This window comes from Phaseolus vulgaris, chromosome 4 (assembly GCF_000499845.2).
Source record: "Phaseolus vulgaris cultivar G19833 chromosome 4, P. vulgaris v2.0, whole genome shotgun sequence".
In the NCBI taxonomy this organism is placed as follows: domain Eukaryota; kingdom Viridiplantae; phylum Streptophyta; class Magnoliopsida; order Fabales; family Fabaceae; genus Phaseolus; species Phaseolus vulgaris.
Window position 1 is genome coordinate 21,205,334 of NC_023756.2, and position 16,729 is coordinate 21,222,062.

At 44.9% G+C, this 16,729-nt stretch overlaps 1 pseudogene; it reads right to left on the reverse strand.

Annotated features, from left to right (window-relative positions):
* Positions 1–1,468: 1,468 nt before the first annotated feature.
* Positions 1,469–1,574, reverse strand: LOC137838952 (small nucleolar RNA R71; annotated as a pseudogene).
* Between the last annotated feature and the right edge of the window lie 15,155 nt (positions 1,575–16,729).

Below are 16,729 nucleotides of genomic sequence, written 5' to 3' on the forward strand. Positions count from 1 at the left end.
TCACTGTTCCTTGTGGGATCGATATCCGTCCTTAGGGACAATTATTACTTCTGATAAACGCGGTGCACTTGCCGTAAAAAGTCATCAAGTTTTTGGCGCCGTTGCCGGGGACAAGTCTGATTTGTTGAGTATAATTTCCTAAATATTGTGAATATTTTAATTGTTTTGATTTGTTTTAATTTTTTTTTTTTACAGATTCTTTTTTATTTGATTTGATTTTATTTTAGTTTGCTGATTTGCTGTTATTATTTTAATTCTTATTTTGATTTTAGTTATTTCTATTTATTTTCATATTTAGTTTGATTTTTGTTTTGATTCTATTTTATTTTAGTTCTTTTTAGGTTTAGTTATGTAGTTTTATTTAGGTTTAGGTAGTTTTTATTTATTTGTTTTAATTATTTATCTATTACTAGTTTTAGCTTTTATTTTTACGTTAGTTTACGTAGTATCTTTAAAATAAATTAGTTAGTTGTTTACATTTTGTTTTATTTGTTTTATTCTATTTTGTTTTTATTTCTAGTATTTATTTTATTTTGTTTTTATTTCTTGATTTTAGTTATTTCTTGTTTTCATTGTTTTCTTCTATTCTGTTTTAGTTTTTATTTTATTTATATATTTTTTATTTTTATTTTTATTTTTTTTATTGTTATATTTTTTATTTTTATTTTTTTCTGAATATCTTTGTTTTATTTTCTTAGTGTCATTTTAGTGTTTTGTTTTTGTTTTATTTTATCTTTAAGTTTTAATTTGTAGTTTATTGATTTTATTTTAGTTAGCTATTTAAATTCTTGTTTATTTTTTAATTTTCGAATAAAAAAAATAAAAATTAAATAATAATATAAAATATAAAATTGGGGTTACTACTTGTGAATTTTTCCTTCTAACCCTTGCATTAGTTGTTTTTATATGATATTGAGAGGTCAAGTTCCAGAAGACCACTTGCTATTTGAAGCAGAAATTGAGAAGGTGGCCAGAAAAAATCGAAAATCAAAGACAAAAGAGAATCAAGAAGATAATAGAGAGTATTCTTCAACATCTTCGTCTTTTTCCATTGATATTTTTTAGGAGAATAACAACATGGCGGGGGAGGAAACACCACCTCCTAGGAGAACTCTTGGAGATTACGCCATACATCAAGGGCCTAGACACTTTTCTAGCATTGCAGTGCCTGCAACTAACAGGGCCTTGGAGATGAAGCCTGCGTTCCTTACCCTCATTAGTACCAATCAATTCACGGCGATGGATCACGAGGATCCTCATACACACTTGGCTACCTTTTATGAATTGGTGGGAACTACGGGTTTCCAATCAGGTGATCTTGAGAGTATATACATGCGTTTATTTCCTTTTTCTTTGGCAGGGAAAGCAAAGGAGTGGCTTATATCTCATCCTAATCAGAGTTTAACCAAATGGAAGGATGTGGAGGAAATTTTTTTGCAAAGATTTTTCCCAATCTCTCGCTACATCAATGCTAAGTCTGAAATATCTATGTTCAGACAAGGAGTAGTAAAGTCTTTCTGTGAGACATGGGAGAGATTCAAGAGGATGCTGAGAAAATGCCCAAACCATGGGTTTGAAGATATTGCTCAACTGAGCATATTTATTAATGGTCTCAGATCAAATACAAAGATGCTCCTAGATGTTGCGGCTGGTGGCACAATGATGGCTGTTGATGCAGATCAAGCAACGAGGATTATAGAAGCTTTGGCCACAACTGACTATCAAGCTCAACATGATAGACAAAATCATCAAAAAAGAGGAGTATTGGAGTTAAACACTGCAGATGCATTGCTAGCTCAAAACAAAATTCTGACACAACAACTTGAGCAACTGACCACACATATGACCCAATTACCCAAAAAGTTGCATGTTGTTCAATCACTCCAAAGTCATAATGTACCTCTCAGGTGTGATTTTTGTGGAGGTGATCATCCTAATGGTCACTGTTCTTATCAAAACAACGCATCCGAAGTTGAGGTGAATTATATGGGCAATCAAGGAAGGCAAGGCGGTTTTTCCAACAATTATCCTCAAGGTTGGAAAAATAATCAAAATCAGAATTTTGGATGGAAGCAAGACTATAATTCATCCAACAAGCAAGGGCCTTTCCAACAGCAGCATCAATCGAATTCTCCATCTATTCCTGACAGGATGAATAAAGTGGAAGATGTTTTGTCAAAGATTGTGAGTACACAGGAAAATAGTATGGCTACGATTAGGAGCATGGAAACTCAGATAGGACAGCTAGCTAAACAAATGTCACAACTCACACAAACTGTAGAAGGGAAAATTGGCCAATTCTCAGCTAACACTACCACCAACCCCAAGGAGCAGTGCAATAACATCACTACTGAGGGTGATGAGAAAACTAGAGAAGAAAATGGTGAGATGGTGAAGGTTGAAAAAGAAAAGGAAAAAAATAAGGAAGAGGGAGAAAATTGTGAAATTGTAGAAATCGCAAAAGAAATATCCCACAGGAACATAAAAAAAGAAAAGGAAGGATTATTTTCTGACAATTTGCTTCCAAAAAATTATTTTGCAGGATGGCCAGAGAAAAAGACATATTTTGATGAAGTTAGAAGGAAGATATGCTGTTTTAAAAATAAATATGGAGAGAAGGAAGCAGGGAGCAGTTTCTCAAAAACTTTGCCAAAGAAATTCAGGGATCCAGGGAGTTTTACTATTTCTGTGTCAATTGGTAATTTATTTGTGTATAATGCTTTATTGGACTTAGGGTCAAGTGTAAATTTGATGCCATTATCCATGTTAAGACAGATAGGTAACTTGGAGGTTAATCCCACCAAGATGCAGTTACAATTGCCTGACAGAATAGTGAAGTATCCCTATGGTGTGGTTGAAGATGTCCTTATGCAAATAGACAAATTCATATTTCCGGTGGATTTTGTTATCCTGGACATGAAAGAAGATGAGGATGTCCCTTTGATTCTCGACAGAACTTTAATGAAAAATGCTAAAGTCATAGTTGATGTCGACAAGGGAGAAATTCTTGTAAGGTCTCATGATGAAGAGGTAAAATTTAATCTTTTTAATGATGTAACCAAGTGTACTGCAGATGAGACTGGGAAACAAGAGGAAATTCCAAGAAATAGTGAAAAGATGAAGAGTTCAAAATCAAAGGAGAAAGTTATACGTCATGAAAAGTTAGAGGCAAAACGAGACAATCAAGGAAAGCTAGTGGAAGGAGAGGAGTATCGTCCAGGACAACCTATCATGCTCAACGCAGGTAGGGGCAGAGGAAGGAAGAAAACGTGAAAATTATGGGTCATCAAGGAATTGAAGAAGGACGGAAAAATTGAAGTTGAAGAGCCATATTCAAGACGGACAAAAGTGATAACAAAAGCACAGGTGGAACAAGATAAATATCCTCCTTGAAATAAACAGGCGTCAAGCTAGATGACGTTAAACGAGCGCTTACTGGGAGGCAACCCAGTCCACATTTTAGTTTTATGTTGTTACCTTTGTTTATTTTATTTTTCAAAAAAAAAAATATAAATAAATAAATAAAAAAAATCTTGTATGCCTCCTAATCATTTTGCAGGTTATGTATTTTGACCTGAGTCTATTAGTCAAGGGGGCAGATCCAGCAAATAAAGCAAGACTATAGATAAAAATTTTAACAAAAAGCTGGATGACTTCTTAAGAAGAGAGGATTGAGCAAAAATATGGTTCTATCTCTCTAATTCTCTTTTCTTTTCAATTATTTAAATTTTATTTTCTGTTTAGTTTTTATTTATTTTATTTTATTTTTCGGTTATTTTGTTTTTTTTTTATTTGTTTTTTTTTTAGTTTGTTTTAATTGCTTATTTTGTATTTTGAATAAATTTGTTGTTTTTGTTAGTTTGTTAGTTTTAGGTTTTGAATTATCTTTCTTGAATAAATTTTCAGTTTTAATTTGTTTGCTTTCTAGTTTATTTTTCTCAAATAAAAAGAACTAGAATATTAATTTTGAATTGTGGAAAAAAGAATTTGTGTTTAGATATTAAACAGTGAGATGAATTAGACACAGGTTAGAAAAGAAAATATGATTGAATCCCTATTCAAATGTAGTTAAAATTATGATACATGAAAATTTAACAGGATGATTGATTAGGACAAATAATGACAAGACAAAAAGGAATGAGACCATTTAAACCAAGTGAGTGTGTGAACCTTAAACAGTTTTGAGAGTTTTACTGATGAATTGACAGTTGTGGTTGCTTAATTTTTATTTTTGTTGCATCATAAAAGAGCATGAAGATGATTGAGGCATTTGTTTGTGTTAATTAGGAGCCAGGGCCAAAAAGCCAACCTTTATATTAGAATTCCATTTTTTTTATATCCCCTTTGGGCTAAGAAATTTTTTGTTAATATTGCACCTTAACCTTTATTGATATAATTTTCTACCCTTTAGCATGTCTAAGGAAGGAGAACATAGATGCAATACATATAGAAAAGGGAATGGTTGGTTCTGATTTTGAAAGTTCAAAAAGTTGAAAATAGGAAGAATCTTTTCCTATTATTGAAAAAAAAAACAGAAACAAAAGAAGAAAAAGAAATAAAAAAAAAGAAAGATAGAAAAAAATTTCATGAAAATCATGAAAAGAAAGAAAATGAGGAAAAAGGTGACATCGAAAGAAAGTGGTAATTAGATAACATATATGTTGTTTATAATTGAATTGTGGGTATGTTCTTCTTCTTTAAGATGTGCATTTTGTTATCTAAGAAAAACCAATATTTTTTGGAAGCCCAGCCTCATTACAACCCTGTAAAAGACCTCAAGATTCATGTTTCTAATATGTTTGTGATTTGAAGATGAAATGAAAAGCAACTGTGATTTGTTATGATTCAGTGAAAATAGAGAGAAACACTTACCCGTGAGCATATGAGAAGATATTCCTTGATGAATTTTCATTTATTTGTTTTGATTTGATCCTGGAAATTGATTGTGTCTATAATTTTCTATATTTGAATTTGGAAGCATCATAAGTTTCTAATTTGATCTGTTGTTTAGTGAATTAAGCTGTTTGATATTTAAATTCAAATATATTCATTTACTTTGCTTGAGGACAAGCAAGATTCTAAGTTGGGGAGAGTGATAAGTGTCTAATTTCAGTAATATTTCATATTAAAATATAGGCACTTATGAGGATTTATTTCTAATTTACATATAAAATAATCCCTAATTTATGAATTTATACCTTTTTACATTTTTTATGATCTTTATTTGAAAAAGAGTATTTTATTCCCAAATTTGGTGTTAATTGCAGATTTCTAAGGAAGATTGGAGATTTGGATTAAAGATGAATGATTTGAGCTAAAAAGATAAAGATAGAAGGTCCCAGAATGGAAAAAGATGCAAAGAAAGATTGGGCCTTTTTTTATGTTTTATCATTTAGCCCATTAGCGCCACATAGGAAACAACCTAACCCTAGAAAACTAGGATAAATAGAGGGCTAGAGGCTCAACCTTAGTGTGCCAGATTGAGAGGAAAACACCATAGAGTGAATTGTAACCCAATTGGGAGAATGGAAGGTGATAGAAGTATGCGTGGCTAATACTACCCTTTGGGATTGGGAGTAATCTGCTCAAACTCTTATGTATTGAGGTGATGATCCTGCCGGCAACTCGAACGTGGAGGAATCGCTCCGTAGCACTCTCTGCCCTGTCTTCGCGACTGCGTCTTCTGCAGAATCACCCTCCGAACCTTCTCTCAGATGTCTTCAAATGTGACCTGCAAAACACACAGACGGCGCCTCTAGCGGCCGTTTGCACTTCGACGATCAAGTTAGTCCACAGAACCACCAAAAACTAGAAAACTAGCAGTGTGTGTAAGAACTCTTGCACTCTGTTTTTCGTCCCCCTCACTCTCACCCTGATTCTCTGTTTTATTTCTCTTTCCCTGCTTCTGGGCATAACAGAATTCTGTTATGCTTTTCTGGCATGTGTCAGAACCCTGTTATGCTTTTCAGAGAAAGCGTACCTTCAGAATCAGCGGTGGGGAGCGTGAGAGTCTGTGCATGTCTGCGCGTCTCTGCGCTTGGCTGCGCTTGTCTGTACCTTTAGTGGTACGGAGTGCTCTTTTGTCTGGACCGCACCCCTCTCAGATGGTGACACGTGGAGGCCTGCAACTCACATCTAACCACACACGTGTCACTTACTGGAAGGGCTCTAGCGCCTCTCTTTGTGTGCCTAAGTTACGCCCTTGCGGAGTAACTTAGGATGTTTCTCTTATCTGGGCAGATCGCATACTCTTGGGAGAACGTCGGGTGTGGCTGGTCTAGGCACACTCACCAAACGTTGCTCTCTGAGTATACAGCTTACCCCTCACGATGCCATGCACGTAATGGGTTGAGGGAATCACCAACCACTGACTGGTTTACTAGTTGCCTCAGGCCACTCTCGTGCATGATTCCCTGAGGTGTGCTCATGCGAGATCCATGCGTAACGCTCTCACTGGGAACCTCATTCCCAGTTTAACTGCGTGTAACACGAGACCCCGATGACAATACCCCGATGACTGATCAGTCTTTATCTGTTTCTCGTGTTCTACCTTCAGGCGTTAGTCTGAGAACTGGTCCGTTGGTGGCCACTTGGCTACTGACCACCAATCACCATTCTGGGTGATCTGTCCCCCGACCTCTCTGCCGCCTGATCTGTTGGTGGTCACTTGGTTACTGACCACCGATCACCTCTTTTGGCGATCGTCCCCCTGACCTCTCTGCCACCTGGTCCACGTGTCACCCTGCGAGTGGTCCACGTGGTTCTCTGATGCTGACGTCATCGACTACCGATGACCGATCGGATCACAAGCCCCCCAGTCTCGAGTCGAGAACTCGTTATCAGCGAAGAGACTAAGTGGTCGTGCCCTCAGTCCACGTGGCCAGTGGGGCCGCCTCACGTGCCACCTCACGTGCTGCTTCTTTAACGTTTGAACTCCCTCTCTTAATCTCGCGACACGTGGCCCCATCAACGGCCAGCGTTGTGCGTCGCTAGCGCTTCTCTTATTCAAATGTGCGTCGCTAGCACTGAGAGAGCTGCTGCGGAGGCCTCAAAGCAGGAACTGGAGGTGGAGAAGGCTGATTTGATGAACGTGGGTGCTGATGCCCTTACAGATGGATTCGAGCTAGCACTCGAGCAAATCAAATGCGTTCTCCCAGACCTGGACCTCTCGTAGTTCAGCATCTACCATGAAGTGGTGGATGGAAAGCTCATCCTCCCTGCCCCTTAAACCCTTCTTTTCTCTGTAAATTTAGCTTCTGTACAGTTTTTCTTTGCACTTTGGAATTGTATAAGACTTGGCTATGAATGTAATATCTCAATGCTTCTTTCTTGCGTAAGTTTCTTCTTTTGCATTTTCTTTAAACTTCACTTATCCTTATGTGCGCAACTAGCTAGCTTAGGTTCAGCGCGATCTTGGGCTTTACCTTTCCTTTTGCACACGACTAAGTGTTAACCAGCTTAGGCTTAGCGCGATCTTGAGCTTCGTCTTTCACTTTGCGCACGACTAAGTGTTAACCAGCTTAGGCTTAGCGCGATCTGCTTCTCTTATTCTTTTGCTTCTACTTGATCACGACTGGCTATTCCCTCAGCTTGGTGTTTAACAGTCCTCGTGCGCTGCTTTGCACCCCTAGCCAATTACTGACGACTCATCAGTGATCGTTCTTTAGTCTTTACTTAGCTTTCTCTGTCGCTCTAGCGCTAAGTGCATAAAGGACTTTGACATCGATCGCTCAAGGTGATGCCTCGTCTTGGGGAAAGAAAAGTGTTTCTCGCTAACCCCTCTTACTTTCCCCAAGGTCATCACCCTTTGGCGGGTTGAGTCGCTCATTCCCTGCCTCACTCCTGGGGTGAGAAGGGTTTCGGACTAAGAGTCTTACTGGGCCAATATTGGTGTATGCCAAGTGGGTAAGGACGTTTTGTCAAAACCTTTCCTTTCCCCCCGTTGGTCTTACTAGCACCCCTGGCTTTTCAAACCTTTAACTGCTTGCGCTCACACCTGGGGTGAGGAAGACTTAGATCGGTGCCAGTACTTGCGCCTAGGGCAAGTAGGGCCTAACCAATCACCTGCACTTGCACCTGGGGCAAGGAGGATTTTAACTTAAATACTTGAGCACACTTGATATGCTGGAAATTTTTCTTTAATTGGGTGGCCTCGTTAAAAACCCTCCTTGGGGAAAAGAGTGCCCCCTTGTCTGTTCAACTGTTTCCACCATATACAAAGCATGTATCTTTTAGCGCGGGAACGCCATTACTGTACAACTTTAACTGAAATAAAATTTTAAATGGGTGGCATTCCACGTTCTGGGGATTGCTCCTCCTTCCAAAGTCTCTAGGCGATAGGCTCCGTTTTCCAACGTCTCCACCACTCTGTACGGGCCTGTCCACTTTGGGGATAACTTGTTCTGCATGTCATTCTGATGCGCCTTTCTCATCACCAGATCACCTTCCTGGAAGCGCCTGGGCCTCACTTTAGAGTTGTGCCTCCGCTCTACTCTTCTCTTCACAGCTTCAGCACTGACTCTGGCCTCTTCTCGCACTTCGTCTAGCAAATCCAGATTTACCTTACGCTCTTCGTTGGACTCTTCAGCAACGAAGTTCAGGAATCTGGGGGAGCTCTCCTGTATCTCCACAGGAATCATGGCGTCTGTCCCATAGACAAGGCTGAAGGGTGTCTCATGGGTGCTGAACTGTGGGGTGGTGTGATAAGACCATACAATTCTGGGGACCTCCTCTGCCCAGCCTCCTTTGGCCTTGTCTAGTCTTCGCTTCAGCCCCCTGAGCAGCACTCGGTTTGCTGACTCCACCTGCCCATTGGTTTGTGGGTGCTCCACTGATGCGAAGACCTGTTGTATCTTTAACTCTTCACACATCTTCCTCAGCTGATGACTTGTGAACTGGGTGCCATTGTCGGAAACCAGCCTCTTGGATATTCCGAAGCGGCAGACAATGTTCTTCCAGACGAAGTGTTCGACTTTCTGTGCGGTGATGTGTGCGACTGGCTCTGCCTCCACCCACTTGGTGAAATACTCGATGGCCACGATGAGGAACTTCATCTGCCTTGTCGCCAGGGGAAAGGGTCCTAGGATGTCAATCCCCCATGTATGGAATGGCCACAGGCTATGGATGGACCTCAACTCCTCAGGGGGTGCCTTGTGCCAGTCTGCATGCAGTTGACACTGTTTGCATCGCTGAGCAAACCTTATGCAATCTTCCTTCAGCTTTGGCCAGTAATACCCCGCGCGGAGTACTCTACTTGCCAAAGCGCGACCACCTACGTGGCTTCCGCACACCCCCTCGTGCAGCTCAGACATGAGTCTGGTGCATTGCTCGCCGTGCACACAGATCTGCACAGGATGAGAAAATCCAAATCTAAAGAGGTTTCCTTCTATAAGAGTGAACTTACTTGAACTCCTTTTTATCCTTTTGGCCTCTGCCGCAACGAGCGGGAGTACACCATCTTCTAAGTATAGCTGGTATGGCGTTATCCAGGTGTCGGGCTCTTTCCCTGCACGAACCTCCATCGACTCATCGGTCTTCGACGGTCGCGATCTCACCCTTGGCGTGCTCAGCGTTTCTTGGGTCAACGACCGATGACCGATCGTTAGACGCTCCATTGACTTGTATACATGAAGCACCTGGTTGTCTGATACGAACGCGCGCGGCACCTTCAGGGTCTCCTGAATGACGGTCCTCTGCTTCCCCCTTTGCCTGAGCTGGCCAGCTTGGCAAGCAGGTCTGCTCTGGCATTTTGCTCCCTTGGCACATGCACTAATTCAAACTCGGCGAAGGACGTCTTCAGGAGCTGCACATACTCTAGGTAGGCTGCCATCTGGGGATCTTTCGCTTGGAACTCCCCTGTAACCTGCCCGGTGACCAGCAAAGAGTCGCTCTTGGCCAGCAGATTTCTTGCTCCCATTTCTCTTGCTAGCAACATTCCTGCGATCAGGGCTTCGTACTCCGCCTGATTGTTGCTAGCTTTGAAGGCAAAGCGGAGGGACTGCTCGATCAGTACCCCGTTTGGTCCTTCCAGGATGACTCCCGCGCCGCTTCCCTGCTGATTAGAGGAACCATCCACCGATAACACCCATCGGAAATCTAGCCCTTCTGCAGGTGTCGCGATTGATGATAGCTCGACTACAAAGTCCGCGAACACCTGCCCCTTGATCGGTCCTCGGGGCTCGTACTGAATATCAAATTCTGACAATTCTACTGCCCATTTGACCATCCTGCCTGCTACATCAGGTTTCTTCAATACATTCTGGATAGGCAGATCAGTCATCACCACCACTGTGAAGCTGTGGAAATAATGCCTGAGTCTTCTGGCTGAGAACACCACCGCCAGAGCAGCCTTCTCGAGGGCTTGGTACCTTGTTTCAGGGCCTTGCAGCACTTTACTCACGAAGTAAACAGGCCTCTGGGCCTGGTCCTGCTCTTGCACCAGGACTGAGTTGACTGCTCTCTCCGTCACAGCGAAATATAGACGAAGAGGGATGCCTACCTGAGGTTTTCGCAAGACTGATGGGCTTGCCAGATACCCCTTTAACTTGATGAAGGCCTCCTCGCACTCCTGTGTCCAGAGAAATCTGCTGTTGCGCTTGAGACACTGGAAGTATGGGTGACCTTTCTCCCCTCCAGCGGACATAAACCGGGACAGGGCTGCCAAGCGACCGGTGAGCTGCTGCACCTCCTTCACCGTCGTTGGGCTCCTCATTGCCATGATCGCCGCACACTTTTCTGGGTTAGCTTCGATTCCCCGCTCTGTCAAGAGGAAACCCAAGAACCTCCCAGCCTCCACACCAAAAATGCATTTCTCCGGGTTGAGCTTCAGCCTATACTTGGCAATGGTGGTGAATAGCTCTTCCAGATCAGCTGCATGATGCTTCTTCTCTTGGGACGTAACCACCATGTCATCTACATAGGCGTGTACGTTCCTTCCCAGCATGGGCGAGAGCACCCTATCCATGAGCCGCTGGTAGGTAGCCCCCGCATTCTTTAACCCGAATGGCATGACCTTGTAGCAATAGCAAGACCGTTCCGTCATAAACGCAGTCTTGCACTCATCCATGGGGTGCATCCTGATCTGGTTGTACCCCGAGAAAGCGTCCAAGAAGCTGAGCAGCTTTCCCCCCGATGCGCTATCAACTAGAGCATCTATACTGGGTAAGGGGTAAGAATCCTTGGGGCACGCCTTGTTGAGGTCAGTGAAGTCCACGCACATTCTCCACTTGCCGCTTGCCTTCTGCACCAGTACCACATTCGCTAGCCACTCGGGGTACTGGATTTCTCTGATATGCCCTGCGGCAAGGAGCTTCTGCGCTTCGTCGTGGATCACCTTCCTCTTCTCCTCGTTGAATTTCCTTCTCCTCTGTCGCACCGGTCGAACCATGGGGTCCATCGACAGACGATGGCAGAGGAAATCGGGGTCGATTCCTGGCATGTCGGATGCTGACCATGCAAAGGCATTCATGTGCTTCTCAATCACACCCATGATCAGCCTTCGCTCTTCTTCAACGAGGGATCCCCCCAACTTGAACTTTCTTCCCCCGATGTCCACTTCGACCCATCCTTCAGCTGGGTGGGGCCTTCTCTCACTGGCAATGACCGCTCTCGCGATCCCTGACTCGCGAGGAGTGATCGCGCCTTCCTCTTCTTCTTCAACTTGGGCTACCTGGGAGCCCCCCACCGCAGCATCCTCTATCCTCTGAGCGCCCTGTGTCTCTCTGACCACCGATCGCTCTTCGCGCACGCCTGGAGGTGGTTTTGTGGTGACATGGCACACACTTCTTTTTTGCTTCAGGCTGTTCTCATAATAGCGTCTTGCCTCAGCCTGATCCGACTTGATGGTTATCACAGTCCCTTCCATCGACGGCAGCTTCAACTTCATATGCCTTGTCGATGGTATTGCGCCCAGTCTATTGAGTGTTGGCCTCCCCAACAGGACATTGTACGCAGAAGGGGCGTTCACCACCAGGTACTTTATCTTTTCAGTGCGGGCTGTCGTTCCGTCAGTGAACGTTGTCCTCAGCTCGATGTATCCCCGCACCTCTACCTGATCCCCTGCAAAACCGTAGAGACAACCAGTATACGGTCTTAGCTGGTCAGGGGATAACTGTAACTTGTTGAATGTTGGCCAGAACATGACGTCTGCCGAACTCCCTTGATCTACGAGTACTCGGTGCACTCGCCTTCCCGCAGTGATGAGAGAAATGACCACAGGGTCGTTGTCGTGTGGGACAACGTCCCGTAGATCAGCCTTCCTGAAGATGATGTCCACTTCAGGGTAATGACTTTCATTTACCGCATCTACCGCCATTACTGACCGAGCGTATCTCCTTCTCTGTGAAGCTGTGCATCCCCCACCCGAGAAGCCTCCTGCGATCGTCTGCACTTCCCCATGGACTGTGACTTCATGCTGCTGTTCTCCGGTCTGGGATCCTGACGCGCGATCACCCTGTGGCTCACGCAGGTAATCTGCTAGGAAACCAGACTTCACCAACTCTGCCAGTTGGTGTCCCAGCGCCAAACAGGAATGAAGTGTATGGCCAAAAGCCTGATGAAACTCACACCATTCGTTCTTCTTCCTTCCAAGTACCTTATCTGTCTTCTCTGGTACTTGTAGTCTTGCTGCTACAGCAGGAAGGGCGATGAGATCCGCCAATCCTACCATGAAGTTGTATCTCGGGGGTGCATTGTTCTCCCTTGCACGCCCCCTGCTCTGGTCTTTGCCTGGTGCATAGGGACGAGGTTTTTCTCGCACCTTCTTCCCCTCCTTGGCCTCATGCACCCTTGCTTGCTGTGGCTTTCCTTGCCCTCCACGTGGTCTGGGTGGTGCAACACTTCCCCTCTTCTCAGAAACCTCTGTTTCTGCCACTATGTGCGCCACCGCACGTCGTCGAATCTCTGCAAAAGTGTTGGGATGGCTCCTGATGAGAGACTCGCTGAAAGGGCCAGGCAGCACTCCCTTCTTAAACGCGTGCACAAGCATATCTTCATCTTTGCTGGGCAGTCTAACCACTTGTGCCCCAAAGCGGTTGAGGTAGTCCTTCAGCGACTCCCCCTGGTATTGGCGCACGTCGAACAGATCGTAGGACACCACTGCAGGTGCCTTGTTGACGATGTATTGTTCAATGAAGAGCTTCGAGAACTGAGAGAAAGACGTGATATGCCCTTCTGGTAAACTCACGAACCACTCCATGGTGATTCCGCTCAATGTGCTCATGAACATTTTGCAGTACACAGCGTCTGAGCCCCCAGACAACATCATCTGGGTGTGGAATGCCGTCAGATGCGCCTCCGGGTCTTCTGCCCCCTTAAACGACGCTTTTACCCCCACCAGGTTGGGAGGCACCATGGTTCCCATGATTTCAGGGGAGAATGGCATGGGGAACGCTTTTGGAGGTGACGGCTGCCTAGCCATCCTTTCGTCTTCCGTGTGTTCCCTCTGCGCCTGCAACGTTCTTCTTAACTCCTCATTGACGCGATTCAGCTCGTCGTTCCTGCTTTGCGACGCAGCTAGCTCCGTCTGCATCCTCTCTTGTTCAACCTTTGACGCTGCGGCGTTATCCTGCAGCGTGCGCACCATTTCCAGGACCTGCGCCATTCTCACAGCTCCTTCGTCAGCGGATGGCGCAGGTGATGGTTGTCTGTTTCTAGGCATCTCTCCCTATCAACGAAACTGAAAAAACTCCGGTAAGTCTTTAAAACTGTGGTATATATGGGACAACGATTCACTCGTGCCCCACGGTGGGCGCCAAATGATCCTGCCGGCAACTCGAACGTGGAGGAATCGCTCCGTAGCACTCTCTGCCCTGTCTTCGCGACTGCGTCTTCTGCAGAATCACCCTCCGAACCTTCTCTCAGAAGTCTTCAAATGTGACCTGCAAAACACACAGACGGCGCCTCTAGCGGCCGTTTGCACTCCGACGATCAAGTTAGTCCACAGAACCACCAAAAACTAGAAAACTAGCAGTGTGTGTGTAAGAACTCTTGCACTCTGTTTTTCGTCCCCCTCACTCTCACCCTGATTCTCTCTTTTATCTCTCTTTCCCTACTTCTGGGCATAACAGAATTCTGTTATGCTTTTCTGGCATGTGTCAGAACCCTGTTATGCTTTTCAGAGAAAGCGTACCTTCAGAATCAGCGGTGGGGAGCGTGAGAGTCTGTGCATGTCTGCGCGTCTCTGCGCTTGGCTGCACCTGTCTGTACCTTTAGTGGTACGGAGTGCTCTTTTGTCTGGACCGCACCCCTCTCAGATGGTGACACGTGGAGGCCTGCAACTCACATCTAACCACACACGTGTCACTTACTGGAAGGGCTCTAGCGCCTCTCTTTGTGTGCCTAAGTTACGCCCTTGCGGAGTAACTTAGGATGTTTCTCTTATCTGGGCAGATCACATACTCTTGGGAGAACGTCGGGTGTGGCTGGTCTAGGCACACTCACCAAACGTTTCTCTCTGAGTATACAGCTTACCCCTCACGATGCCATGCACGTAATGGGTTGAGGGAATCACCAACCACTGACTGGTTTACTAGTTCCCTCAGGCCACTCTCGTGCATGATTCCCTGAGGTGTGCTCATGCGAGATCCATGCGTAACGCTCTCACTGGGAACCTCATTCCCAGTTTAACTGCGTGTAACACGAGACCCCGATGACAATACCCCGATGACTGATCAGTCTTTATCTGTTTCTCGCGTTCTACCTTCAGGCGTTAGTCTGAGAACTGGTCCGTTGGTGGCCACTTGGCTACTGACCACCGTTCACCATTCTGGGTGATCTGTCCCCCGACCTCTCTGCCGCCTGATCTGTTGGTGGTCACTTGGTTACTGACCACCGATCACCTCTTTTGGCGATCGTCCCCCTGACCTCTCTGCCACCTGGTCCACGTGTCACCCTGCGAGTGGTCCACGTGGTTCTCTGATGCTGACGTCATCGACTACCGATGACCGATCGGATCAGGTGATATTTTATATATTAATATTCAGTTATTAATTGATTATTGGTATTGTTGTTTTACTTTTAATTTTCCATGACAAATTGAGAATCTTAAATCTGACCGGGAGGTATTTTTAGGGTTCGGACCTAAACAACACTACTTAACATATTTGAGTGCTAGGAATAGACTTGAAATGTTAATTGCTATTAAACGTCTGAGCTTCGTAAGTTGTTCTTATAAGTATGCGAGAGATCGATAGTTAGGGAACATTCTTAAGGATTTTATATGCGAGGAATCGATATAAATGATTTTTATACGGCATCAATTTCAATTAAAGAACTTAATATTGACATGCTAATCAAAATACGTGAGAGTGAGAGAGATGAAACCTAATCCCTATTGTTCCGGCCGATTGACCTGGGTCGTCTTTGTGCGTGGCTTGCTCTAATGAGCTAGGGCACCTTCGTTTTGCTTCGTCTGTCAGTACCTGAAAAAAGAAGAACAAAGGGGCGCCCTCGCGGCCGTTTGCACTCCGACGATCAAGTCAGCTAGCGAGAAACACCAAAGTAACTAGAAACTGTATGATTATCTCAATGACTGAAACTGTATGGCTAAAACTGTGCTACCCTAATTGTCTTGGCCTCTCAGCGGATGTGCCGTCAAGAACAATTAGGGTTTTTGCTCGGTCATCGGTAGTCGATGACGTCAGCATCAGAGAACCACGTGGACCACTCGCAGGGTGACACGTGGACCAGGTGGCAGAGAGGTCGGGGGACGATCGCCAGGAGAGGTGATCGGTGGTCAGTAACCAAGTTACCACCGACAGATCAGGTGGCAGAGAGGTCGGTGGATAGATCACCTAGAATGGTTATCGGTGGTCAGTAGCCAAGTGACCACCAGCAGATCAGTTCCTAGGCTCGCGCCTAGAGGCAGAGCGCGATAAGCGAATAAACACTGATCAGTCATCGGGTGTACTGTCGTCGGGGTCTCGTGTTACACGCAGTTAAACGGGGACTAAGGTTCCCAGCGAGAGCGTTACGCATGGACCTTGCATGAGCACACCTCAAGGAATCGTGCACGAGAGTGGCCTGAGGGAACTAGTAAGCCAGTCGGTGATTGGTGATTCCCTCAACCCATTACGTGCGTGGCATCGTGAAGGGTAAGTCGCCTACGCGGAGGGTAACGTTTGGTGAGTGTGCCTAGACCAGCCACACCCGACGTTCTCCTAAGAGTATGCAATTTACCCAGATAAGAGAAGCATCCTAAGTTATTCCGCAAGGGCGTAACTTAGGCAGACAAAGAGAGGCGCTAGAGCCCTTCCAGTAAGTGACACGTGTGTGGTTAGATGTGAGTTGCAGGCCTCCACGTGTCATCATCTGAGAGGGGTGCGGTCCAGACGAAAGAGCACTCTGTACCGCTAAGGGTACAGACAGGCGCAGCCAAGCGCAGACATGCGCAGACTCTCACGCTCCCCATTGCTGATTCTGAAGGTACGCTTTCTCTGAAAAGCATAACAGGGTTCTGACACATGCCAGAAAAGCATAACAGAATTCTGTTATGCCCAGAAGCAGGGAAAGAGAGATAAAAGGGAGAATCAGAGTGAGAGTAGGGGAGAGAAAAAAGATAGACGAAAAACAGAGTGCAAGTTTTTTCTCACACACACATTACTAGTTTCCAGTTTCTGGTGGTTCTGTTGGACTAACTTGATCGTCGGAGTGCAAACGGCCGCTAGAGGCGCCGTCTGTGTATTTTGCAGGTCACATTTAGAAGACATCTGAGAGAAAGTTCAGAGGGTGA